Source organism: Engystomops pustulosus, chromosome 5, assembly GCF_040894005.1.
Source record: "Engystomops pustulosus chromosome 5, aEngPut4.maternal, whole genome shotgun sequence".
NCBI classification, from domain to species: domain Eukaryota; kingdom Metazoa; phylum Chordata; class Amphibia; order Anura; family Leptodactylidae; genus Engystomops; species Engystomops pustulosus.
In genome coordinates this window covers 33,843,242-33,870,937 of record NC_092415.1, presented here as the reverse complement: position 1 = coordinate 33,870,937, position 27,696 = coordinate 33,843,242, and the positions used below count along the sequence as shown (strand labels likewise).

The window sequence follows — 27,696 nt, the reverse complement described above, 5'->3', positions numbered from 1 at the left end:
CAGTTTCCTCTTGTGTTCGGAGCACAGTTGGACATTTGTTGCTAATGCATGTCATGCAGGGCCGAGTTGCCAATAAATTTCGGAGCATCTGTAAAAGTCAAAGGCTTTCATCCAGACGTGCCAGGGATTTTTCGTTTCCCATCTAGAGGAGATTGTGCTCATTATTATGACTGTAATTATCATCTTTTTACAGCCTACAGTTCATTCTTTAATTTCCCTTTTATTGGGGACTGTTCCAGCGGGAGCTTTTCCTTCTTGGTAGAAACGACTTTTTTAAATTCATTTTTTATTTTTCTCACTTTGTTTTTTTTTTTCATGCCGACACCAACGCTACATTGGTAATTGGTTTGTGAAGTTCAGTAAAAGAAATATTGTGCTGTGCAATCAGTTAATAAGCTTTATTGTCTGTAGAAATGGGCTGTTACATTGGATACTTCAAAGGTAATATCTAGTTCTGATTCCTGTTGTGTCGATTGTCTGGAATAGGACATTTTCTTACCTGTAAACAAAAAAAATCTTTATTTCAATTAATTATATTTGTAGCTCATTATTTAAGGTGCCCACCATTTAAAGGGGTTGACCACATTTCAATAAATCTGTTCCATTAGACACGTCTCTGCATGAATATGTACTTGTCTCTTATGCCTACTTTGAGAGCTTCATCCTTTCCCTGTTCTCACCCTGCTGCTCTCTGCATATATACACAACTACCTGTTTCTCACTGCTCCAGCCCATTCTCATGGCGTCTCCCACTGTGCCTCTCTCTCACAGTCCATCCTCACTGACAGACACAGCGAGAGGGGAGGGAGCAAAATGAGTCATATTTTTGCTTCTGCAACGCCTCTTATTGCTCAAGTGTCTGTAGATAGCAATAGTGTAAGTAGCAGGACTGCTGAATCACTTGATTCAGGGATTATTATTAGAGCAATAAAGGAAAATTCTCCCCCACAGAATACATATGTTATCCCCCCAGATTTTACCACTAAACTATTAGCCCCCTCCCACAGAAAATTACATGATATTTCTAGAATTCCTTCTCTTATCTTTCTTTCACTTATTAAACATCGGCTCTAAAGTCATGCAAATGAGCTAAGAGGAGTCATTTTTTGACTGAGGTCCATCACTTTTAGAGGCTTGAAGAGGAGCATCACTTCAGACAACCCTTTTTAGTGAGCTATGGAAGTTACTGGTAATTGGTGGCGTAAAAGTTGGTGACGCTTTAAGATACCGACACAAGGCAAAATTGTCTTTTATCAGAGGACTGTAAAAATTTTAAAAGTCACTGTCCCAAGTGAGTTATCCAAGAATACTCATCCTCTTGACCTGACATCTGATGTGGTAAGTAAGGATGCATTCATCCATTCTAAGGATATATCGGGAGGGTTTCCTTATAGCAGAGGGTTAGGCTGTATCATAGAGTGGGACACAAGGGTCCGTCGGACACATTTTCGTTGGGTTTTAACATTTTTTTTCCGTTTTGCGCTGAATTGCCCCGGATTTTTGGCGCACGTGATTGGATTGTGGTGCATCGGCACGGCTTGCATGCGACACAAATCGGTGGGCGTGGACGTCCAACAACCAGACTGATTTGGACAAACCCCCGAATTTAAAAAGCAAATTGTGTCGCAAGATCAACACTCACATGCACCGGCGGACCTCAGTGGGGAAAGCGACACATGAAGGAAATTGGACACACAATCTTAGTGAATCGTGGAGGACCCGACGCACAGCGGAGATCGCGACGGGACGGGTAAGTAAATGTGCCCCATTGTCCTGTTCCTCTCCCTCAGCTATGGAAGCTGCAGGAGCTGTTCTTATATGGACTGAGATATCAGATATGAGTGTATTCTTAGTGTAGGTTGGGGATGGCTTTGCATCCATCTACCATAGGTGCCAATGGCCTCTGCTGAGCACATACATCACTCAGTAGGCGGGAGCAGGATGAGAAGACATAGCTTGCTGTTTTCCACATACACTGTGCAGATGATGATAGCACAGTCTATGTATATGCTCAGCAAACACATCGGGAGCTTTACTAGCATATGCACTGAGCGTATCACCAGTAGTGGATCATAGTATAGGCAGTTTGGGCGGTAGCCTGGGTCCCAAGCCTTTAAGGGGGTCTGTGGCCACCCAAACCACCCTCCACATTTTATACTGAGAAGGACCTTCACCCATGAAATCTGTTCCTGCTCTCAATACACATGTACACAAGAGCCATTTCAGGACTGTTCAGGGTTTTCCAAAGGTCCTGCAAACACAGATTGAAAGCAGGCAAAAGGGACACATCCTCCATTCCCCAAGAAGCTGAATCTAGTACCTGACGTAGGAAGTGACTTCCAGACTTGTATGGGCTATAATATTCATACAGCCCAGGGACCATGGCAGTCTAAATCCACCCCTGATTATCACATAATCAAGATGTGAATATAGACTAACTGAATTCTGCTCAATAAAGGTTCCAAGTGAAGAAAATATGATGAACTGAGCCCATGGGCAATAATTGCTGGGGGTTACCCGGCTGCTGAGTGTACCATCTATCATCTCTTCACCCCTAAAGTGAGTCAGGGTAAGAGAATATACCCAGACAAGCTCATTAACCATGACAAATATTTAGAAAGACAAGTCCATGCGGCTTAGTCATATTGGCTGACCTTGGATATGAGAACAGATTAGCAAATTATCAAGGACACAATTTGATGGACATGGGTGAAATGTCTTCTCCATAAGAAATCCTCAAAGTTTTTTTCTATTTTGAACTTGAGACATTCTAAAGGTCTTCCAAGAATAAAGATTCGGTTACATCCTAAAATTAGAAGAGAGGGGTTACGTGTCTATAGCAGGACCACACAGTGGAATCTGTGAGGTTGTAATTAGGAATAGCTATTCCTGTGCGTGTTATGTAATCTACATGCAGAATGTACAGATACAACACACACTTATCTACCACCTACATACTAGTCATGTTTATCTTACTGATAAGATGATCACACGGAAGACTCGTGTACAAATGTATTGTTATAGGCGACTACTAAATCATTGAAGACAATGGGGGTAATTTACTAAGGGCCTGAATTGCGTTTTTCCGACGGGTTATCCAAATATTTCCGATTTAAGCTGATTTTCCATGAATTTCCCCGGGATGTTGGCGCACACGATCGGATTGTGGCGCATCGGCGCCGGCATGCACGCGACGGAAATTGGGGGGCGTGGCCGTAAAAAAACCCTACAGATTCGGAAAAACAGCCGCATTTAAAAAAAACAAGTGTCGCTTGACATGCGCTTACCTGCACACAGCGTAGGACGGTGAACTTCAGTGCACTCCAACGGAATTCAGCGCAGCAGCGCCACCTGGTGGACATCGGGCACACTACCTTAGTGAAACGCCAGAAGACCCGAATCCTCCACTGATAACGCGCCGCTGGATCGCGAATGGACCCGGTAAGTAAATCTGCCCCTAATGTATCATTCCTGTGTATTTATAGACACAGCCGGGGTCCGCATTGTGGGAAATAGCAGGGAGAATCCTCGGAATGTATCTCTGGTCTTCCATGAATTGCTATAAATTAGAATTTTCATTCTATAAAGCCAATTTACAGATACAGGCAGTCCCCCGGTTACATACAAGATGGGTTCTTTAAGTTTGTACTTGTTGAATCTGTATTTAAGTCAGAACTGGTATATTTTATAATTGTAGGTCCAGACAAAAAAAATGCCACTCCTGTGGCAATTGGATTTTCAAAGTTTCTGCTGTCATGGTAACAAGGATTATTAATATAACTTCATTACCGACACACTATAGCCTGGGACTAAAGTAAAGCATCCAGAGAGCTTCACCAGAGGTCACAGGGTAGAAAGAGGTCCATTTGTAACTGTCTGTAAGTCAGGTGTCCTAAGGCGCTCCAGGCTCAATTAACACCTATTGAGCCCAGAGCCCCTCAGGCTCATTTGCATAGTTTCAAAAGCCTTTTTTTGTAAAAACCAGGGCATAAGAATCTTAAAGAAGAGCAGATCCTGCCAGAGGGAACACACACCAGTATGTCAGTGTGCTTGGTTTACGATTCTTCATCCTGGTGGTAGATTTCCTTTAATTCAGAGACCTCCTGTGCTTACATATCTTGGAAATATTTAAATTCAAGAACCTAGTGGGAAGACATTCATCTTTACTGAGTTTTCATATTTATTTCTTCATCTTTGTAGCCCTTTGTACTATTACTTTCTCCTCACATTTCTCTTTGCATTGCACGTTGTTTGTGTCATAAAAGTTATACAATTTATCAATATACTTTCTGTTTTAATTCCTCATGGTTTTCTAGATCTCTGCTTGCTGTCATTCTGAAGCTTCATTGTTTACTTCCAGTGGATAGAAATCTGCCCCTGGTCTTGTGATGTCCCACAGGTGCACGGCTCGTTACATCAAACACCTCTGATTACTTACCAATGATTTGTGCACCTGTGTGACATCACATGACCAGGTTCTTAACCAGAAGAAGTAAACAATGCAGCTTTCTATAGATTGACAGCAAGCAGAGATCTAGAAAACTGTGAGGAATTGATCTAGAAAGTATATTAGAAAATGATATAACTTTTTATTACACAAACAATATCAATGATCTGCTAAAAGTGGAAAACCCCTTGAAATCTGGAATGATTAGTAATTTAAAACAATAAATTATAAATTCTACTGAATATTTCCCCACAACACTAGTTGTCAATCTTCTCCACTGCTCCTCCTCTATAGGATGGTCTCTGTATCTCAGATATCATGTTCCATGTGATAGGTTCCAGATTGATACAATCAGTAAGTCCCTGTTACAGATGCAGCACATGCAGCCATGGCACTTGTATTATCTGTCATTATCTATAAGGCTGCAGGTAATTGCATGGAATTATCGTGAACGCAGGATTTCCCTGTATTGCCAAGAGAAAGTTCTTACATGTAGCTGTCTGCATCTTCATTATGTCTTATAATCCTACACAGACGTCTTTTCATCTTCTTGAACATGTTGTGATATCTGGACTTTACTGTACAATATGTTCTCATATAGTAGTTATTTTCTCACTGCAGTCTCTGGGTTTCTATGGCAATCCTAGATAATATTCTGAAAAAATTGTTATAAAAGGGGATTTCCATCTCAGAAAAAAAGCTAAAATAACAAATAAACTTATATTCATCCATTCTTCTGGTTGTCAGTCCCAGCCTTGTGCTCTTGTCCACTCTTCTGGGATTGGGTTATATTCTACAGCAGTGACAGGTCCATGTACAGGCAGTCCCCGAGTTACGTACAAGATAGGATCTGTAGGTTTGTTCTCAAGGTGAATTTGTATGTAAGTATAAACTGTATATTTTATAATTGTAATCCCAGCCAATTTTTTTTTGGTCTCTGTGACAATTGGATTTTAAAAATTTTGGATTGTCATAAGAACCAGAATTAACTATAAAGCTTCATTACAGACACCTGTGATAACTGTTATAGCTGATTATTGTAGTCTAGGGCTAAAGTACAGAAAATTACCAACATCCAGAGGTCCGTTTGTAAGCACCTTTGGATGCTACTTGCCCCAGTGGTCACAAGTAGCAGCAGCAACTTGGGTTTTGTGCTTATATGGACACTTTACTGCAGCAAGTAAAAAATCCCATAGGGGAGAAGCAGAGCTCAGGGCTGGATTTAGTATTGACCTAGCATATGTAAGAATATTTATCTTTTACTGTGTCTTAGAATTCAATATTGCCTTGCTTTCAGTATCATATCCTTTTTTAAAATACATTTTATTTTAAAATTATGATACATACAGAAGAGAAATAAAAAAAGAGAAAGTCGAAATTACATTTGCATAAGAAAAGAAAATTTAGCTTGCATATCAATAGTGTATTTCATAGCTTTCTCCCCCTCCCATAACCCTCCCCATTCCATCCAACCACAGATATAATAATCGCTAGAAAGCCTCAAAGTATCATGTGCATTAATAGTTACTTTGTCTGTCATTCCTTCTTGCTTTGGACAAAAGATTTGTTCTCATTTTACATCATTTAAAATGTCTGTTCCTTATAACAAATAATATCTTACATCTTCCGTCCTTTTGTCTTTATGCCTTGTCTGTAGATCTGGTCCCTGAATGTTTTTCTGAGTAAACAGGTTTATGTTTCCTGGGATTCCTAATCCTCTGTAATGCTTGTAATTGGTCTAAATAATTGTGACAGCTTAGGTATAGGTGGAGCATAATAAAGATTTATGGTAAGTCACCAACAAGGAATAATTTTATATACCGTATATACTCGTGTATAAGCCGAGTTTTTCAGCACAAAAAATGTGCTGAAGATCCTCAACCCGGCTTATACACAAGTCAATATACGCGAGTCAATACTTAAAAAAAAAAATTATATACTCACCCTCCGGCAGCCCCGGTGCACAGCGCTGCTCCCCCGATGTCATCGCGGCTCCTCTTCTATCTTCTGTCTTCTTCTGTCTTCTTTCTTCGTTAACATAGTGCTGGGCACCGCCATGTTTTTATCCCGGCGTGCGCATAGTATGACGTCAGCAGCGGCCTCGTCATACTATGCGCCTTCTGCACGGGAAGAGCGTGGCGGCACCCAGCAGCATGTTACCCAAGACAGAAGACGGGCGCGGAAGCCAGAAGAGGAGCTGTGCGGACATCGTGGGAGCAGCGCTGCGCATCGGGGTCACCGGAGGGTGAGTATATAAGTTTATTTATTTTATTTAGTGTTGGGCAGGCTGTATACTACTGGGGGCAGGCTGGGGTGACTGTATACTACACGGGGCAGGCTGGTCTGGCTGTATACTACACGGGGCAGACTGGTCTGGCTGTATACTACACGGGGCAGGCTGGGCTGGCTGTATACTACTGGTGGCAGGCTGGGCTGGCTGTATACTACTGGGCACTGGCTGTATACTACTGGGGGCAGGCCGCCTGTATACTAATGGGGGCAGGCTTGCTGTATACTACTGGGGACTTGCTGGCCATATACTACTGGGGACTTGCTGGCCATATACTACTGGGGACTTGCTGGCTATATACTACTGGGGGCTTGCTGACTATATAATACTGGGGGCAGGCTGGCTATATACTACTGGGGGCAGGCTGTATACTACTGGGGGCAGGCTGGCTATATACTGGGGGGGGGTCTGTGATCAATGCATTTCCCACCCGAGTCAATAGGTTTTCCCAGTTTTTGGTGGTAAAATTAGGGGTCTCGGCTTATACTCGGGTCGGCTTATACTCGAGTATATACGGTAGTAAGATTATGATAAAAGATTTAGATAAAATTAAAAAGTTCTGTAAGTTTCAGAAGTTAGTTTGCAAATTTGGCTTTTGCTTGTTATGTGGGTAGGGACAAGCTGCCTTTTTATTTCCAACTATATCAGTTGTTCTGGAATCAGTGGAAGGAACCAATGCAGGTCCTCTTAAATGTAATAGGGTGGCACGGTGGCTGAGTGAGTAGCACTTCTGCCTTGCAGCACTGTGGTCCTGGGTTCGAATCCCACCCAGGTCAACATCTGCAAAAGAGTTTGTATGTTCTCTCCGTGTTTGCGTGGGTTTCCTCCGGGTACTCCGGTTTCCTCCCACACTTCAAAACATACTGTTAGGTTGTTTAGATTGTGAACCCCATGGGGACAGGGACCAATTTGATATGCTTGTGCAGCGCTGCATAATCCGTGTGCGCTATATAAATAAAGAATTATTATTATTAATGTAATAAATATGAGAGAATATCTATCAATAATACAATTGCAGCGAATTTGTGCAAACTTTAACTTGTAAAATTGTTTATGATAATCTTCAACTTCCAATGGGATTTTGGCTACAACCTTGGCTCTACTGTGACTGGTGAAAAAAATCCGATGGAAAATCATGATGGATTGGATGATGGAAGATTTTGTTTAACCCCTTAAGGACGCAGGGTATTTTCGCTAATTTCTCGCTCTCCATCTTCAAAAATCCACAACTTTTTCATTTTTCCGTGTACAGAGCTGTCTGAGGGCTTATTTTGTGCGTAACAAATTTTACTTTCCCATGATGTTATTTATTATTCCATGCCATGTAGTGGGAAGCCGTAAAAAAATTCCAAATGTGGAAAAATTTAAAAAAACTGCATGTGCGTCATGTTCTTGTGGGCTCAGTTTTTACGACTTTCACTCTGCGCTCCAAATAACACCTCAGCTTTATTCTTTGGTTCGGTGCGATCGCGGTGATACCAAATTTCCGGAGGTCACCGCCGTCAATAACCGTTTTTATATTTTGATAGATCGGGCATTTTGGGACGCGGCAATACCTAATGTGTCTGTGATTTTTACTATTTATTATATTTTATATCAGTTCTAGGGAAAGGGGGGTGATTTGAACTTTTAATATTTTATTATTTTTTTACATTTTTTACAACTTTTTTTTTTCTTTTTTTTCCCACTATTTCTTAGACCCTCTAGGGTACATTAACCCTAGATGGTCTGATCGCTCCTGCCATATACTGCAATACTGCTGTATCGCAGTATATGGCATTTCTGCTCACTATACATTACAATGAGCCACAGGCTCATTGTAATGCATATGCAGAAGCCATGTATCCTCGGGTCAAACAAAGACCCGAGGCTACCATGGCAACCGATCGCCGCCCCCCGATGACGTTCGGGGGAGCGACGATCGGAGGTAAGATGGCGGCGATCATGCGCCGCCAAATTTAAAGTGCCGCCGGCGACTTTGCCGGCGGCAAAGAAAAGGTTAACACCCGCGATCGGTGCAAGCACCGACCGCGGGTGATAGCGATGGGTCTTTGCTGCGATATGCAGCAAAGCCCATCTCTGTATGAAGAAGGCTCAGCCCGTGAGCCTTCTTCATACAACCTTCACAGCTCCGTGGCGGATATATCCGTCACGGAGCGTGAAGGGGTTAAAGGACATCTACCAACAGGATGAAGAATTGGAAACCAAGCACACTGACATACTTGTATGTGCCCCTCTGTCAGGATCCACAATTCTTTAAGCTTACTTTTGCCCTTGTTTTTGAGAAAAAGGGTTGTTTAAATTATGCAAATGAGCCTGAGGGGCTCCAGGTGCTATTAACACCAATGCATAATTTTAAAATACTTTTTAAAAAACAAAAAAACAAAACAGGGCATAAGAAGCTAAAATAAGAGCTGATCCTTCCAGAGGTGGCACACACCAGTATGTCAGTGTGCTTGATTTGCAATTCTTCATCCTGGTGGTAGATTTCCTTTAAGTGTAGCCAAATACACTTGTGGCCACAGCTGATGATTCTATTAAAAAATAAGAATGTGTAGGCAATTGGGGAACATTGGGGCAGATTTACTTACCCGGTCCTGTCGCGATCTCACGGTGCATTGTCCAACAAGGATTCGGGTCTGCTGCGATTCACGAAGTTCATGCGCCCGATATCCTGCATGTGTCGCTTCCCCGCCGAGGTCTGCCAGAGTTCACCTGCTTCTTCCCGGTGCTTGTAAGTGCGTGTCTTGCGACACATTTCTAAATGTTAAATCCTGCGTGTTGTCCAAATCCGTTGGGTTGTCCGACCACCTGCCCCCCAATTTCTGTCGTGTGCAAGCCGGCGCCGATGTGCAAAAATCCGATCGCGTGTCTCCGGGCATTTCGGCGCAAAACGGAAATCGTCGGGAAACCCGACGAAAATGCGCTCCGTGGACCCTTAGTAAATGAGCCCCATTATTACTATCAAGTTTACATCAGAACATGGAGGAGATATTCCACTGGAGTTCATGTTCATTATAACCACCATTGTCTATCCATAGTGACCTATTGGTCATTCAGTAGATATTTTTATGGACACCTGAATTTTATGAATCAACTTACCGTAGATTACACTCTTCTACACTGCCAACATCTACCCAGTCAGACCATAGCAAGTGTATAATACCACAAATTTGTATAAACTAAATAAAAACTATTAATAATTCTCTCCTACATTGACCTTTCCTCTTCGCATCAACCAGAGAAATTTAATTGTGTTCTTTTTCATGATAAACCTGGTAATACCTTGTCTTCCATCAGGTTGCCAGGCACTTTACACAGTTGCTAAGCATTTTCCATATGAAGAAGAAGTGTTATTAGAAGCACATTGCGGAGCAGAGTTAGCAGCTATCCATCATCCTGTCCTAGGAAAGTAAATGAGACATATGCTTGTACTGCTAAATCCCAGTATAATAATTTAACTTCAAGCAAGCGATGCTTAAGGTCAAGCACAAGGGAAAAGTCGCTGAGTTATTAATATGCCGTAGTAAGGATACAGAGAATGGAGACTTTGTCTGGAGATCTTTCAGGTAGGACGTTTAATAATAGAGATTCTAAAAGCAGAATTGCATTCTCTAGTATTTTCTACTATGTGATTGACTTTTCTTTATATCTCCCGTCACATACAGAGGAAAACTTGACTCTAAGAAGGAGATGTCTCCTTGTGAGGTTTCTCATCTCTTTCAGAGATTTCATGACATTGTCAGCAATCATCCGATGAATTGGGTGTCTTTTTTTTTTCCACTTCAACAATGTCGAGAGCCGACTGATAAAATCCAGTGCTGGAGTTGGTAGAGAGAAGATAAAAGTGGGTGGCAAAGTGGACAACGCAGCAGCAAAGTGAAGAACATGGCCTGAGAGCTCATCAACCAAGATGTTGGCCAATGTCTTCTCCTACAGTTGGTTAAATTAGAAGCTTTCCGTGAAAATCCCAAAATGTTGCTCGTTATTTTACTAACAAAGGTTATGACAGTTTTCTATAATTAGAAAATGGTTCCATGAAGTTGATGCACACAACCAAAGCCAACAGCTGGAAATGGGTCAATGACACACAAAGTGGGATCTATCACCACGTTGTCTGGTTTATTATCTGCTTTTTTTTGCCTCATTTGGGACTTTTGGGTCTCAACTAAGACCAAAAATTCCCAACAGAGACCAAAAAGTCCCATAAAGCAGGACAAGAAACCAGACAAGGTGATGATCACCCAACAATGTATTGCTTTTGCCTGAGAATATGCCAAGATTACAATTCCAGAGAGGCTTTTGAATAGAGGTCGTGGGGGTAAGAGTTCTCCTTACAGAGACTTACCCAATTAAGGCCACCGTGCATGAATGACTTCACAAGCAGAACCAATTATTTGTTGCGGACAACCCCTTTAACAGCAGTGTTATCTGGGTAACAGAGTGGTTTGGGCAGTGTTGGCGTGCTTTTTTACTTCCAAAGGAAGTGCACCACATCTGCCCAATTTAAACAACATTTCTTTATATGTCCATTGTTCTCCCAGTGGTGAAATTATGTGCCTCATACACCTCATGATAACATTAAGATAAAAGTCTATGACTATGCAGGACACCCACACTTCCCCTGGTGGGGTGGTTCCAAAACTATACGTTTTCCAGACAACTTCTCTCTTATACGTGTGGGTGTATCTCCCTTTGATGCTATGTAGGGAATATAGTTAATAAGTTACAGATTCTCTTTAATCATAGACTTTGCTTTTCAAGGCGAAGCCTGGGAGGACCTGAGGTTTCCACCATACAAATTACTGTATAACTCCTCTGAAGTCATTTACATGATGATAGCAATGTCTTTGGTCACTAATTTTACCGTTAAGGCAGATCTCCACACTGCTGATAGTTGGCCATTACTAGAGCGGCTCAGTAATGTCACATGGAGATGTTTCAATAATCCGGTATTTAGCTAGTGACCTTTTTCCGCTGTGGGAAAAGTAAATGGTGCATAGAGAATGCTTAGTGGACTTTAGACTTCATGGGAATAGTAGATTTAAATGGTAAAGCTGCACCACACATATTATACACGGTAGATGTTTTAGTATAAAGGCGGGGAACCATTAGATTTGTCACTCTGAGTCTCCTTTGCCAGTTTCTTCAGATTTGCCTGGAAGAATAGAAAATGAGGAACCACTGTTCTTCCCATAAAAGCAATGGACACCAGAACAGAACCCCAACAGATCCACCCAAATCACTGAGCTCTATTGTAATGTATTATGTTGGGTGGCTAATGGGTTGAGAGCCTGGGATATTGGTAATACAAACACAACTTTCAGGTGAATTGATGTCTCCAAGATATTGATACAGCTGAAACTAGAGAAAACTAAAGGCTATGGAGGCGCCATTATTACAAGGTTGGACAGGGTATGGAGAATATAAATAAATGTGGGCACAGGGGAAAGTATACAAACAAAGGGGCAAGGCAGGAAGTATAAATTACATGGGGGCACTGGAGGCAATAATAAAACAAGAGGGCGCAGTGTATAAATACCCTGGAGAACTGGACCAGAATAAATTCAAGGGGCATTAGAGATTCAAGGGAGCACATTGGGCTTTGGGAATTCAAGGCGGTCACACAGTAGCACTTAAAATACAAGGACCAAACTAAAAAGTAAATGAATGAGAAAAAGATATTGCATCACTAAAATCTACAATTTTGATAGCACAGCAGACTCTAGAAGTCTTAATTTGGGCACAGCTCAAGTGATTGGCTGAATGGGTCTGTTCATTGCTTCCTGTGGTGGTGGGAGACACATCAAGGATCGGGAAAGTCACTACTAATGTGGTCGGGAATTAGAAAGTAACAATTAATTTTACTGCCTCCTGTTTATCCTATTTAGGCAAGCCCCTTTAAGATAGTGTGACCAAAGCATTCTCCATGAGCTCTAATAATAGCTTCTTATATTCTGTTATATATGTATTTTATATATATATATATATCTGTACGGCGTGATTTTCTTTGTACGGTGGCCATGCATTTTCTGATGTGCTGCATATTTTATTCCTCCTGCCTGGGAGAACATTATTTACTTTAGAGATTTGAATGTAGGCCGCCTGATAAGTTAAAGCATTTATAAAAGCAAGTGAACGTCTAAATCTTTCTGCACATAAAAGAGCAGCCGCCACATGGCCTCATATTTTATTCAATGGCTTTAAAAATTAAAGTTCTTTTGAGCAAATTTACATTACAATAAAAGTAATCCTGGCAAGGCTGCTGAAAATCTTGGAAATTTACATAGAGATGCCATGCCAAGAATTGTATGGTAAATATATGTAAAAAGCATATGGCGTGCCACGCGTTGCACTACTCTGAGATACTGTATGAGTATAGTCATTAAAAGCCGTATGCGGTGCAAAAGTCACGGGGACAGCTTCATCTGCATTGTAGTGCCAAAAGTTAGGACTCTAGCGTCATAAATTAGGAATGAATAACTTAATACAAGTGGCAAAAAGCAATTGGGCATCATCAAGACATTTCTTCCTAACAGGAGAAATCGTAAAGCAGAAGAGTCTGTGCCAAATTATTGCAATTCACATATAGCTGAGAGGGTCCAACAGAACCTTAGTTCTTTTACTTTAAGGCTATATTCACACGACAGTATGTGGGACGTATATACAGCCAACGTATATACAGCCAATATACGCCCATACATCACAATGGACTCACGGCGCCCAACTGGAGCAGCACGGTGCTGCACATGTGGGGCGCCTACCGCTCCGTACCCTGTAGAAAGAAAAATAGGACATGTCCAATCTTTCTCCGGAATACGGCTCTCTCTCCCCCTCCTCCTCCCCCCCAGTACTGCCGTGTGCCCGCCGTGCTACGGTACGGTGGGCAACGGCAGTGTGAATGTAGCCTAACTTTTTCCTAGTCTGGTTTTCTGCTCTGCCTTGTAAATTCTGTTATCAGTTTTGACAATACAAATGTGCGGGCGGTGTTATGCATTGGCACTGAGTATCTGCGCATTGTTAGTAGCATTTACAGTTGGGAAAAATAGTTTTTAGTCACCAATTGTGCAAGTTCTCCCTCTTAAAAAGACAAGAGAGACCTGTAATTGACATCATAGGTAGACCTAAACTATGACAGACAAAATGTGAGAACAAATCACATGTGCAAATTATGGTGGAAAATATGTATCTTGTCACCTACAAACAAGCAAAATTTCTGGCTCTCACTGACCTGTAACTTCTTCTTCCTCTGTCTTCCCCTCATTACCTGTAGTAATGGCTCCTGTTTGAACTTATTATTAGTATAAAAGACACCTGTCCACAACCTCAAGAAGTCACACTCCAAACTCCACTAAGGTGTTCATCTCTATGGAGCTGACGAAGATAGCCAAACGGCGTACACGGCAATCTATGTCAGCTCCATAGACATGAATGGGGTAGCCCGCACATGTGCAACTGGCTGCTCCAGTCATCTCCAGGTGTGACGGGGGTACACCTTTCTCGTGCTCCGTGGGAGTCTAATCACTGACACCCCCACCGGTCAGCATGTTATCCTGTGGATAGGGCCTAACTTGTTTAGATGGGAGAACCCCTTTAAAGGGCACCTACCACCACAAATCTACCTATAAAGGTAGATTGGGTGGTAGGTGGATCAATGGGACGTGAGGATAGCCCTTTTAAGGGCTAATCCTCACGTCCCCACATTTTTTTGATAACTTTTATTAGATATATATTCAAATTTACTTATGCGGCTACTGGGCGTGGAGTAGCCGCATCTGAGGTTACACGAGGCGGCTACTCCACGCCCGGTAGCCACTTTACCCCTCCTACTCACCCATCTTCGGCGCACAGCTCCGCGTAGCTGCGCGCCCTCGTCCGGCGATCCTGCCGTCTGCGCATGTGCAGAAGAGCAGGCCCGCGCCTGTTTCGGAGCAGTGACCATGCAGGCGCGGGCTTGCTCTTCTGAGGAGGGGTAAAGTGGCTACCGGGGCGTGGAGTAGCCGCCTCGTGTAACCTCAGATGCGGCTACTCCACGCCCCAGTAGCCGCATAAGTAAATTTGAATATATATCTAATAAAAGTTATCAAAAAAATGTGGGGACGTGAGGATTAGCCCTTAAAAGGGCTCTCCTCACGTCCCATTGATCCACCTACCACACAATCTACCTTTATAGGTAGATTTGTGGTGGTTGGTTCCCTTTAATAGATAAGAGCAGACAAAGCATATTATTAAAGATGACACTGGGCAGAGGTCTGAGAGGTCTTTTCTTGTTTAGTTTATATTGGTGGGGACAATGAGAAACATACAAATTTCTGCTTTTCCCTACAAGAAAAATTCTTCATATCTACTGTCCCAGCGCTCTGAGAATAAGCCACCTACATGCTATGAGTTATGTCAAAAAGTAATCAAGAGACGGGTCTCTTTTTAGGAAATTCTCTGTAAGCTGATATTGCACCATCTTATTACCTATTATCTTGTTTTATATATTTTCCCAATGTCCTAGTAAATATCTAATTAACTTGAATAAAACAGAAAAATATATTGTATAAATTATTAATGATGCTATTATTTTTAATGTCCATTTAGAGAATAAGAGAGAACAGTATAAGCCGGTTACACAGTGCTCATAGTATACCACTTACTGCTAATTATTCCTGGGCGCTGCTTAATGATGGGAAAAAAGCAAATAAAAGTGCAGTAAATAACAAAATGTACAAGAGGAAAGGATTTCTGTTTTCCTGTATCTGTGGGTATAGGCAGGGATTAGAGGCCTCATGATATACACTTGTGTCTCACCAGGACAACCTCAGTTAATTTACCCCCATGATCCCATTTTGTGGTTATTAATGGGGATTCCTACCAACAAAGAGTCTCTCTCTCTGGAAGGAAAGACAACAATAACTAATATGTAAGTAATTGCTCATTTATTTTTCACTATCATCTTAGTGCAACACCCCCCACCGGGGCCTAGTCTTTTCTTGGGGCCTGGAGGCAGCCGGGGCCCAGAATACCAGAGTGGCTGGCGGTTGCGGCCTATGCACCCTGTGGTCACGGTGCTTGGTATGGGGACTGGAAGGCTGTCTCACAGGCAAGCCCTTAGTGTCCGTAGTATAAGTCCCTGGGTAATGGATGGGGAACCCGTGATGGTACAGCTGTATTCAGGGACCAGACGGAGCCAACATTGTGCAAAATAACTTCTTTATTGGAACAACTGCAGGCAACGTTCCAAACGATCTTTTTACAGATGCTGGATTGTTGGAGATTCCAGATTATTGGAGTGGTCATGGAGAGTGATCCTCAGGAGTAGATTCACCAGCCTGGTAGCAGGTGCAGGCTGGGATGTAGCTGTGTCCAGGTATGGAAGCTGCAGCTTTGTTCTGAGTGTTCTGTGTGTAGCATGGAAGGTATGCACCACACTATGTCTCTCTGGTCATTGATGATCTGCTCTCTAGGAGAGCTAGGTTCCAGGTTGCATGTACTCTTAGAGGTTTCAGGAACTCAAGAGATGCTCCTGTATCTGGAGCTAGGTTAAAGGATGTGTCTCTGGTAAGAGACCTGGGTTCCAAGAACTCTTGCCCTTTCCTGTCCAGAGTTTTTGTTATTCCCTGGTCAGGTGGTGGCTCACTCCCCAATCACACTCCAGTTCGCCTGAAAGAATATCATTGGATAACAAACATTACATACTTTAACCCTTGCTATACAGGCAGGGTCTAAAACTACTGAGGCCTAACACTGACTGCATTCTCCCTAAGGCGAGTTTGGCAGGCTCACCTGCTGAGGAGATACAGATGCAGATACAGATGGAGGGCACATCCAAAAGTAAATTACACCATTTTTTAAGGTTAGATTTTTTTTTTTGCGAGCTTTTCCATCTCCTACCCATGCTGACATCAGGAGCGGAGAGACGCCATCACTATCTACTAACTGTGTTGTTTGCAAGGACATTGACAGCACAGTCAGTCCTAAACATCAAAGTGGTTGACTTCCTGCCACCACGAGGTGAGAGTCTCAACACGCCTCATGCAAGGGGCTTTCCTTATACCACCAGAGTATTGGAGCTTCTATTATAAACAATATGCACCGATTGGACCAGATACACTCTAAAAATAAAGGGAACACTAAAATGACACATCCTAGAATTTTTGGTGTAAAAACATCACATAGAGGGGCTCATTTACTAAGGGTCCGAACACCGCACTTTTGTCGGTTTCCCCGAATATTTCTGTTTTGTGCCGAATTGCCCTGGGTTTTTGGCGCGCGCATTCGGATTGGGGCGCATCGGCGCCGGCTTTTTACGTGACAGAAATCGTGGGGCCTGGACGTCGGACAACCCAACGTATTTGGAAAAACCTCGGAATTTAAAAAACTAATTGTGTCACAAGATCAAGAACTCAGATACAGCGACACATGCAGGATATCGGGCGCACGGACCTTAGTGAATCCCGGCAGATCCGAATCCTCGTCGGAAAAACTGGACCGGGTAAGTAAATGTGCCCCAGAGGGTTTTGGTGACTTTTCATTGCTAAAACATCGCACAGGACTATTTCCATCTCTTCATTAATCTGGCGTCAACATAGAACTACTGCTCAGGGTCATGGCTTGCAACTTTTTTAAAAAGTCGCGAAAAAGTTGCACACTCACTCCAGTCCCCTGCTGGTGTATGTGCTGCAACTTTTTATGCATTTTTGCGGCTTTTTGAAAGAAAAATCCCAGACACATACAGCATAAGAACATTTATTAAAGGGCCAAAGCCACTTTAATGAGTCTGATGAATAGTGAAGCTCCAAAGACATACAACTGTGCCAAGGAGCCACCTTGATAAATAACTTCCATTGAAGCTATGGACTGGTCCACTCGTTCCCCAGACCTGAATCCCACAGCACATCTGGAAAATAATTTTTCGCTCCATTCACCAACGTCACGTTACACCACAGACTGTCCTGGAGTTGGCAGATGCTTCAGTCCAGGTCAGGGAGCAGACCATCCACAACCTCATCAGGAGCATGCCGAGGCGTTGTAGGGAGGTCATACAGGCACGTGGAGGACACACACAATAATGAGACTTATCAGGAGCATGCTGAGGCGTTGTAGGGAGGTCATACAGGCACGTGGAGGCCACACACAATAATGAGACTTATCAGGAGCAAGCTGAGGTGTTGTAGGGAGGTCATACAGGCATGTGGAGGCCACACACAATAATGGGACTCATCGGGAGCATGGTAAGGTGTTGTAGGGAGGTCATACAGGCACGTGGAGGCCACACACAATAATGAGACTTATCAGGAGCATGCTGAGGCGTTGTAGGGAGGTCATACAGGCACGTGGAGGCCACACACAACAATGAGACTTATCAGAAGCAAGCCGAGGTGTTGTAGGGAGGTCATACAGGCATGTGGAGGCCACACACAATAATGAGACTTATCAGGAGCATGCTGAGGCGTTGTAGGGAGGTCATACAGGCACGTGGAGGCCACACACAATAATGAGACTTATCAGGAGAAAGCCGAGGTGTTGTAGGGAGGTCATACAGGCATGTGGAGGCCACACATAATAGTGAGCCTCATTTTGACTCGTTTTACAGATATAACATCAAAGTTGGAAAAGCCTGTAGTGTGTTTTTTCACTTTAATTTTGAGATGACTCCAAATCCAGGCCTCCATTGGTAGATAAATGTGATTTCCATTGATGATTTGTTGATGATTTTGTTGTCAGCACATTAATCTTTGTACAGAACAAAGTAATCAATGAGAATATTTAATTCAGATCTGGGATGTGTTATTTGAGTGTTTTCTTTTTTTTGAGCATTTTTAATTTAATAAATAATTTATATCGTAAAATATAAAAATTTCAAATGGTCACACTAAAATGGGGCACATTTACTTATCCAGTCCTGCATGTTTCCCTGATCCGGAGTGTCCGACGAGAATGCACTATGCTGCGATTCACTAAGATCGTGCGCTTGATATCCTGCAAGTGTCGCTCCCCGCTCAGGTCCGCCAGAGTTCATCTTCTTCTTCCCGGTGCATGTAAGTGCATTGGTTGTGACACAATTTTAAAGTTAAATCCTGGACTCAGTCCGAATCAGTCACATCGTCCGACGGTACGCCCCCCCATTTCTATCACATGAAGGCGCCAAAATATGATCACGTGCGACACCCCTTCTAAATCCCTGTCCAAGCGGCACAATCCCCGAAAACGTCAGAAAACTCAACGGAAATGCGGCCGCGGCACCCTTAGTAAATAAGCCCCAATATCTCAATCGCCCAAGGTTTAAGAAGCCTCTGCTGTGCAGCTGTACTTGATAAAATGCATTTTTAATAACTATAAGGTATTTATGGGCTTTATGGTGTTTTCTGACTAGTTCTGGATTATGTCTATCTGAGGGGAAGCCAATATCGTTCTGTAGGTCAATAATTACAGAGGATTGCTTTCTATACCCAGTGCTCAGTGCCCCGCTGTGATGCTTTCATAGTGTTAGGAGGTAGTACAATATATTGGGAAATAAAAGCTTTTGCCACCTAAAACCGGTTAAGAGGAATTAATTCAATTAAAAAAGCAAATCAAATAAATGTACAGCATTGGAGATTGGTCACACAGTGGAGTAGCAGAAGCCAAATTGAGAACATATGTCCATGGATATACTTAAATATAGCAGTTTTATAAAGAAACTTACACACAGTGGGGGAGATTTATCAGAAGCAGATTTATCAGAGAGCAGAACTGGTCTTGTTGCCCATGGCAACCAATCAGAGCTCAGCCTTCACTTTCCCACAGCTGAATATAAAATGAAAGCTGAGCTCTGATTGGTTGCTACTGCACAGGTTTCTATCAAGACACTTCTGACCCATTGCTTCTAACCAAACCCTTTGTCAGACCTATTTCACCCCTAAATTTCTGAGACACATGATAAAACTCCAGACCGGGAATCTTGGTTAAATAGTGAGCCCAATAACTATTGCAATATTGATACAATATTGTTATAACTAAGGACACTAAAAGTGTGGTCCTAGTTCACACTCATGGGTTGTCCAAAATAAAAGCTTTGATGTTATCTAGAAAAGTGCTGGATTTTCTTCCTTATCTCTTCCCTGCTTGTCCCTTCCTCCATATATTGTTTTGGTGTTGGTATTGCTTTTTCGTTCATCCTTGTGATGACCACTTTCCAATGCTACATAATGGGGCTTATTTACTAAGGGTTGCGGATCGCACTTTCATTGGACTGTTCGTGGGTATTTAACAGGTATCTGCGCTGGGATTGTGTCGCACGCAATCAGATTTTGGTGCAGCTGCGCTGCTTCCCTGCGACAGAAATCAGGGGGCGTGCTGTCGGACGGTCCAACTGATTCGAACTGAGCGCGGAATTTAACTTTCAAATTGTGTTGCAATACAATGCACTTACATGCACCAGGAAGAAGAAGGTGAACTCCAGCGGACCTGAGCGGGGATGTGACACATGTAGGATATCCGGCGCACGATCTTAGTGAATTGCGGCACAGTGCATTCCGGTCAGACATTCGTGAACTCTGCGGGACTGGGTAAGTAAATGTGCCCCAATTTCTGGTTGCATCTTCATGTAGTATCTTCGTGTAGTATAAACAGTCCTATAGTATATAACATACAGTGCGCTTTATGATAATCTTTTTTCTTTGTCTTGTTCTAGAAATACTTGACATGCCATGAAAACACAAGAAGAGTTCCTGGCCTGATCGCTAAAAGGTCTGTCCGTGGAAATCTGAGTTGCTATAGTGATCGATCGCTAGGCAAACACATAACTAAGTTGGTGGTACATATCAAGCATTTGCAGCAGGAGACTTATTGTTTTCCATGTTTGCACCAAATAATTAGGTCTCTATTCTGTTTGATAGCAAATATTAAGAATACATGAAAACATGAAGCGGTAATGTCTTCCAGGTAACATACTGCTGCCATGACAAATCTCCCAATAGGTTACTGATTAATCCGCCTGGAAGTTTATATCATAATGAATCATTCATAACCTGCTGATAAAAGTTAAAATATTGCTAAATGGACAGAAAGGAAACGGTAACTGCATATTCAAGGTTCTATGAAAACTGAGCTGTTTACGGGACGAGGAGGGTGAGGGTCATTACACATAAACCTGTGAAGTGGAATAAGTAGTTCAACAATGTTTTATAATCCTTCATAAATATTGCTTGAATAGAATTTGCCATGGTGTATTGTATCTGATCTGCATTAATATTATAGAGCAGGAGGAGCAGTATGTGCATGCTATCCTATCTGCAGGCAGTATGTTATAGAGCAGGAGGAGCTGAGCAGAATGTGCACACTGTCCTATCTGCAGGCAGCATGTTATAGAGCAAGAGCTCAGCTGATTGTACATATTGGGGCACATTTACTAAGTGTCCTGCGGCCGCGATTCCGTTGGGTTTTCTCAAATATTTCCAAATTGCACCGTTTTGCGCTGAATTGCCCCGGGTTTTGGCGCACGCAATTGGATTGTGGTGCATCGGTGCCGTGACAGAAATGGGGGGGGGGGGGGGCGTGGCCGTCGGACAACCTGGCAGATTTGGACAAACCGCAGTATTTAAAAAAAGAATTGTGTCGCAAGATCAGCACTTACATGCACCAGGAAGAAGAAGGTGAACTCTGGCGGACCTCAGCACAGCAGCGACACCTGCTGGATATCAGGCACACGACCTTAGTGAATCCCGGCAGACCCGAATCCTCGTCTGACAACACGGCGTGGGATCGCAACTGGACCAGGTAAGTAAATAAGCCCCATTGTCCTATCTGCAGGCACAATGTTATAGAGCAGAAGGAGCAGTGCAGATTGTACATAGTGTCCTATCTGCAGGCAGCATGTTATAGAGCAGGAGGAGCTGAGCAGATTGTACATAGGGGCTTTTTTACTAAGGGTCCGTGAATCGCATTTCCGTCGGACTTACCAATGTATTTGGGATTCCCTGGGACAGGGATTTAGAAGGGGATTGTGTCGCACGCGATCATATTTTGGCGCAATCGCGCCGGCTTTCATGGGACAGAAATCAGGGGGCGTGCCGTTGGACGATCCGACAGATTCGGACTGGGTGCGGGATTTAACTTTAAAATTGTGTCGCAAGACAATGCACTTACATGCACCGGGAAGAAGATGGTGAACTCCGGCGACACATGCAGGATATCGGGCACACAATCTTAGTGAATCGCGGCAGAGTGCATTATCCTCGGAAAAATGCACTTTGAATGAACTCCTCGGACAAGTAAGTATATGTGCCCCATAGTGTCTGATCTGCAGGTAGCATTTTATAGAGCCGGTGGCATTGAGCAGATTGTACATAAAGTCCTATCTGCAGGCAGCATGTTAAAAAGCAGAAGCAGATTGTACATAGTGTCCGATCTGTAAGCAGTATGTTATACAGCAGGAGGAGTTGAGCAGATTATACATCAGGGGTCATTTACTAAGGGCCCGATTCGCGTTTTCCCGATGTGTTACCCGAATATCCATGAATTGCCCCGGTATTTTGACAAACGCGATCGGATTGTGGCGCATCGGCGCTGGCATGCACACGATGGAGATCGGGGGCGTGGCCGACCGAAAACCCGATGGATTCGGAAAAAACGCCACATATATAAAAAAAAAAAGTGTTGCGGGACTCGCGCTTACCTTCACTTGGTCCGGCTTGGTGAAGATCAGTGCATTCCGGGGAACTTCAGCGCAGCAGTGCCACCTGGTGGACGTTGGAGGAACTACCTTAGTGAATCCCGGCCGGACCCGAATCCACTGCAGAGAGCGCGGCGCTGGATCGCGAATAGACCGGGTAAGTAAATCTGCCCCCAAGTGTCTGATCTGTAAGCAGTATGTTATAGAGCAGGAGGAGCTGAGCAGATTATACATAGACAGCGTGTTAAAGAGTCAGAGCAGCTGAGCAGATTGTAGACAGTGTCCTATTTGCAGGCAGCACTTTATAAAGCAAGAGGGGCTAAGGAGATTGTACATATTGTCCAATCTGCAGGCATCATATTATAGAGCAAGAGGAGCTGATCAGATTAGTGATTGGCAATCTGGCTTTTTTTGGTGAGCTGGATCATTTGACTCCAGAACTGCTATTAAATATATCATAGGTATTCTCTGTTCAGACTGAGTTCTTGTGATTGCTGGATGACCCCCAGTAAATTAAAAGTTTTTACCATATGACTCTGAGATATGTGTTGTCAGAAGAACTGTAGATATTCTAATAAATGTGTGATTTTTATTAGATTTTCCCTGTTAAGTATTTCTCCTAGAAACTGTCCTGATATGCACATCATGTAAGAGTCTTGCGGGGTACCATTTTTCTCCAGGATCTCTGAATTTAAAGTGGCCCTGAAAAAAAAGTGGGTGAGCTAATGTAAGTACAGTTTGCACAGGTAAGAGAAGATAACAAACTGTGAGTAGCCCAATGTAAAAGAGGTTCAGCATTTTTGTTACTAGACTGGGCTAATGTGAAAATATGAACGGAAAAGGCAATATAGCTGTAGTTCTAGCAAAGATCCATATAAGTAATCTAGCATATCAGTAAGATTAGAATATAATTACTATAATACTGTCCCTTATGTAGAAGGCAGTCCCGGGTTGCGTACAGGTAAGTCAGAACAGGTATATTCATTTAGTGTAACTCAAGACAAAGTATTGTTTTGTCCTTGTGACAATTGGATTTGTAATAGGGGAACAAGGATGAACAATAAAGCTTTATTGCTGACTCTTTACAGTTGATCTGTGCAGCTTTGGACTAAAGTTTAGTAAATTATCAGCATCCAAAGAGCATCACCAGAGGTCACAGTGGGCAGAGAGGTTAACTGAAGGGGTTATCTGTAATTTGGGTGTCTTTAAAGGGAACCTGTCACCAGGGAACCCATTTTAACTAAAGACAGGTTGCTCATGTTGTTTTTTGAAATGCACCCAAACCAAAGACATTTCTGCTCGCCAGTGGTAGCCTGACTGCCATAAGGTACCGAGATGAGATCCTCAGACCCCTTGTGAGACCATATGCTGGTGTGCTTGGCCCTGGGTACCTCCTAATGCAGGACAATGCTAGACCTCGTGGCTGGAGTATGTCAGCAGTTTCGGCAAGGCGAAGGAATTGAAGCTATGGACTGGTCCACTCATTCTCCAAAACTGAAAATGACTGAGCACATCTGGGACTTCATGTCTTGTAGGGAGGTCATACCGGCACATGGAGGCCACACACAATAATGAGACTTATCAGGCGCATGCCAAGGCGTTGTAGGGAGGTCATACAGGCACATGGAGGCCACATACAATAATGGGACTCATCAGGAGCATGGCGAGGTTTTGTAGAGAGGTCATACAGGAACATGGAGGCCACACACAATAATGAGACTCATCAGGAGCATGCCGAGGTGTTGTAGGGAGGTCATACAGGCACATGGAGGCCACACACAATAATGGGACTCATCAGGAGCATGGCGAGGTTTTGTAGAGAGGTCATACAGGAACATGGAGGCCACACACAATAATGAGACTCATCAGGAGCATGCCGAGGTGTTGTAGGGAGGTCATACAGGCACATGGAGGCCACACACAATAATGGGACTCATCAGGAGCATGGCGAGGTTTTGTAGAGAGGTCATACAGGCACATGGAGGCCACACACAATAATGAGACTCATCAGGAGCATGCCGAGGTGTTGTAGGGAGGTCATACAGGCACGTGGAGGCCACACACAATACTGATGATTTTTTTGGTGATTTTGTTGTCAGTACATTCAACTTTGTACAGAACAAAAAATGAGAATATTTCATTTGTTCAGATCTAGGAAGTGTTAATTGAGTGTTCCGTTTATTTTTTTTTTGAGCAGTGTATATATAAGTGCATAAATGTATATATGTGTGACAGTGTATAAATGTGTGTGATTGTAAAAACATGTGTGAGTACAGGCGGTCCCCTACTTAAGGACACCCGACTTACAGACAACCCATAGTTACAGACGGACCCCTCTGCCCACTGTGACCTCTGGTGAAGCTCTCTGGATGCTTTACTATAGTCCCAGACTGCAATGATCAGCTGTAAGATGTCTGTAATGAAGCTTTATTGATAATTCTTGGTCCAATTACACCAAAAATTTTGAAACTCCAATTGTCACTGGGGCAAAAGAAAAAAAATTGTCTAGAACTTCCATTATAAAATATACAGTTTCGACTTACATACAAATTCAACTTAAGAACAAACCTCCAGACCCTATCTTGTATGTAACCCGGGGACTGCCTGTATACTAATATGTATATTTTCGAAGTCTGCGATGGGGCCCCTGCCTCTCCTAGTTACTCCCTTTATCACAGTTATTTCACTATTTCATTTTGCTGAACTTGTGAGATAGTACAAAGAGGATGAAACTGAAACTGTTTATAGACAAAAACAAAGTTCTTCCAGCACATAAAGTTATTTTTCTACTGTGGCTGTAAATATTTCACTTCCTAGAGAGGCGTATAAGTTATGTTTCCCGTATTCATTTATATCGCCGCTTTCTTATTATGTCTCCAGCAGCCGAAATACTCAGATTATACTTTCCACAAAAAGATAATGGACTTTGCATCCTTTGCAGACTTCATATCCTGCTGCACGGCTGCCGCTTGCAATGTTTGAATAATTGCTGTTTCCTCTTGCATAATGTGATCAATGATAGTATCCTACAACTAGAACAGCCATTATCTACCCGTTACTATATGTGTTTACAAAAACCTGGCCACATGTGAGCATTTTCAGAAGATTAATGAGCTCCATGTAAGTAATTATAGTAATGATAGACAAGGGATGTCGAATGGAAAATCAAGCAAAGCTTTCCGTTAGATACAATGCAATCAGACAGTCTTCAGAACATTTCACTTTTTTACTTTTCGTAATGCTGCCCAATGGTGAGAATATGACAGCTGAATTTTAGAACTTTTTGCAAATTTATTAAAAAGTAATAACTAGAGATGAGCGAGCACTAAAATGCTCGGGTGCTCGTTATTCGAGACAAACTTTTCCCGATGCTCGAGTGCTCGTTTCGAATAACGAGCCCCATTGAAGTCAATGGGAGACTCAAGCATTTTTCAAGGGGACCAAGGGTCTGCACAGGGAAGCTTGGCCAAACACCTGGAAACCTCAGAAAAGGATGGAAACACCATGGAAATGGACAGGAAACAGCAGGGGCAGCATGCATGGATGCCTCTGAGGCTGCTTAATCGCACCATTATGCCAAAATTATGGGCAACTGCATGGCGATGGCAGAGTGACCGAATGAGGCTAGCTAGCATCTAAAACACCCAATAATTGACCCTGACACTATAGAAGACGGCATGCAGAGGCAGCGGCAGCAGCGGCAGGCTAGAGAGTGGCATGGCAACATACCCCAAATGGACTCGGGCTTTAAATGAATTTAAAAAATTCCTTTTGGCGAGTATAATGTGTAGCACTGTATGTATCAGTATTTTGCCTGGTTAAGGCGGCAGAGAGGAACCAAAGGAGGTGAGCAAGAAGCGCCGAAATGATTTCCTATGTGAACAAAAGGTTGACAGTATATTTAGTCGATAACACAGCATGGCGGCGACAGAATGACCAAGTTCCATAACGTATCTGGTGAAACACCCGAAAAATTAGCCTGATACAGCTCTTTTGCTAAGGGGACGACATGTGGAGACAACTATGGAGACAACTTTTGGAGGCAGCTATGGAGACGACGTATAGAGGCAATGGGGACGGTTATGGCACCCGAGGTGAACGTAAGGAGGTGAGAAAAGAGGAGTGAAAAGATAGATTTTAGAGATAAAAGGTTATAGTAGTATATTAAAGTTGCTGCAGTTAAAACGATGTTAATTGGATTTTGGGATGGAGCTGACGGTCCGCTGCCAGGCGAGCTTTCGTCTGTCCAAGCCCCTGCCTCTCGGCTCCTCCCCACCCAAAATGCACCTGGGGGCCCAAAGCGTTTACTTTGAAAAAATTATCATTTTCAAAGCAGGCCGGGTCGTTTGAATACTTCATCTACGAATAATGGAATAGTATAGCGGTTCTATTTTTTTTTTTCGGAAATGGTTCCATGATTAAGAGCGACGGTATGGGGCATCCATATTGTGCCGCTATGATTGAAACTTCAGGTCTCCAGCATGGCGGCGACAGATGGGCCAAGTTCCATTATGTATCTGGTGAAACACCCGAAAATTCTGCCTGACACAGCTCATTTGCTAAGGGGACGATGTATGGAGGCAGCTATGTGGACGACGGGTGGAGGCAGTGGCCGCAGCCTCAGGCTGGCGATTGTCCAGGCGACATAACCAGAGTGTACTCCAGCTACAAACAGCATTTCTAAAAACATTTTGTTTAAGATCAAGTGTAGCACTGTTCTTATAAGTATTTGGCCTGGTTATAGCGGGGAGGGGAACGTAAAGAGATGCGCAAGTACCGCTGAAATAATATCCTTCATAGATAAAAGTTTGGCGGTATATTTTGTCGATAACACAGCATGGTGGAAGCCGTATGATGTGGAAGCCGTTAAAGCAACCCAAAATTTTTCCGGACACAGCTCGTTTGCTAAGGGGACGACGTGTGGAGACAGCTATGGGGATGATGTGTGGAGGCATGTGGGGGGGAGACGCGTACTCAGTCATCCAGCTTTGCATGCATTGTGAAAATGAGTGACCCATATAAAATGCCAGAAAATCCCAGCTGGTAAAATACCCGAAAATGTAGCCTGACACAGCTCATTTGCGAAGGGGATGACGTGTGGAGGCAGCTATGGAGACGACTTTTGGAGACAGCTATGGAGACGATGTGTGGAGGTAGCAATGGAGACAACGTGTGGAGGCAGCAATGGAGACAACGTGTGGAGGCTGCTATAAAGACAACGCGTGGAGGCTGCTATAAAGACGACGTGTGGAGGCTGCTATGGAGACAATTAAATTTGGATAGTGCCTGTATGTGGCACTCCCAAAAATTTTTTAAAAC

General features: G+C 43.1%; 1 long non-coding RNA gene across 1 annotated transcript in view; it reads right to left on the bottom strand.

Moving 5' to 3' along the window:
* Positions 1-212: 212 nt before the first annotated feature.
* Positions 213-27,696, bottom strand: part of LOC140133974 (uncharacterized) — a 39,989-nt gene continuing 12,505 nt past the window's right edge. The window contains exon 3 of the long non-coding RNA XR_011855998.1: positions 213-499. This is a non-coding gene — a long non-coding RNA (uncharacterized lncRNA). The remainder of the gene's footprint in view (positions 500-27,696) is intronic.